This window comes from Nannochloropsis gaditana (genome assembly GCF_000240725.1).
Source record: "Nannochloropsis gaditana CCMP526 unplaced genomic scaffold scaffold215, whole genome shotgun sequence".
Classification (NCBI taxonomy): Eukaryota; class Eustigmatophyceae; order Eustigmatales; family Monodopsidaceae; genus Microchloropsis; species Microchloropsis gaditana.
In genome coordinates, this window is record NW_005803738.1 from 3,608 (window position 1) to 5,343 (window position 1,736).

Here is a 1,736-nt window from a genome sequence, read left to right on the forward strand (position 1 = left end):
GAAAACCCTTCCCTGCCCCTCCATCCCTCCCCGTTGTTCTCCTCCGTCCCCCACATCACCGCCGAGGGCTGAGGCGACTGTGGCATAACCGTTCGACACAACAAGCGGACTCCTGCTCCCGTCCCCAACAGCACGGGCACACCCAGGAGGAGGGGTTTTGCTCCTCCTCTCACTCCCTCCCTCCTGAAGCCCTGCTTCGTTTTGAGGAGATTTGGTCGGTGGAGAAGGGGAGGGACTTTCCCTCCCTCCCTCCCCCTTCATGCGCTCGGCTCCTCTGCTTGTTCCGCCTCCTCCAGAAACATCGGGACCGTGCCCAGCGGGCACTGTACTTGTGCCAGAGGACTTTGGAAACTCCATTCTTGGAATGCTCGTTGCTGCTTCTGAATGTTTGCACGCGTAAAGATGGATGTTGGACGGCGATGATAAATCAAGGACTCACTTGACGTGCCTTGGACGAGAAAGCAGAAGCACAGGGAAGAAGGGAAGGCGTGTAATCAATGTATGTCCCGCATTCCAAGTTCTTTTGGCATTTATCCTAGCAAGCACACTACCACATAAGCACAGTATCGAATGAAGAATCAAATCCCATATCGTCGTGATTGGCAAAGCCAAGGAGGAAAGGAGGAGATTCTGACCTCCAAGCCCTCCGCGTTGGGAACCGTTGCCGATCGATTCAACTCGTAAAGCCATTCGAGAAGCACACATGAACTGCACCGAAGAGGACAAAAAGGCATGCCATTTGCGCAAAATGGAACTGTGGTGGAGCGCGTGTGGTAAGGAGCTCCAGAGTGGTGCCCTGGATTTATTTGTAGGCCTCGCGACAAGACAGAAGCCTCTCGTCTCGGATGTGACGACATACCCCGTGCTTGCTGCTTTTCGAGCTTCCTTACAAGAAATAAAGACCAAATACACACAATTCCGCCGGGATTAAAAACGAGCATGCACACAACAGGGCGTGATATGGGAAGGATAAGTCATGCCAGTTTGCTTTCTGCTGGCAATATGCTAGGCTGCCCGTTTCCCATTCAAGAGGGGTGATGATGACTGCTCCGAGTTGAATCTCACTCCTTCCCTTCCTTCCCCCCTTTTCCTTCACGCGCCGTGTGTTTTTATGCAGCGTCCTTAAGGCTCGAGGCGCGGGCATCAAGGGATAGGAGCAAGCTTCTGTCGGCGGTGTCGGAGAAATAATAAAAGCCTTCCAAGGGCCGCCACTCCATGCTGCTGGAGGCCGCCGGAGGCTTCGCTCAGGTAGGGAGGAGGTACACTGCATTTTGAAAACAAACCGGCCCCAGCTTCGCCCTATGTCACGGCTCACGGCTAGGACAAATGCTGCCACCATCGCAGGCCTATTGTGAGGGTGCGGTGGGTGCGGCGCGGGCTGGTCATGGCTTGAGTGATGGGGGCCTGCCCGTTGGTCTCGTTTTTATGCTCTCAGGTAAGGGGAGTGGGGGAGGGGCGAAGGAGGGAAGCACAATTTTAATAGTTATGGGTACATGCTTTCTGTATTCAAGCAGTTTTGGGGAAATAGGTTGGCCCTGGCGGGCACGATGCTCCCTTCTTCCTCCCCCTCCTTTCCTCCCCCCCTCACCATGATGATTTTGGTTCTCCTCTTTTCTCCTTTTCTTCAGGGTTGACCGCCACGATACTGTCCATCCTTCGACATCGTAAACGACGGCTGCTTGAGCTGGACCGTTATTCCGCCCGGACAACGGACGGGTCCTCAGTGGCATCGGGGG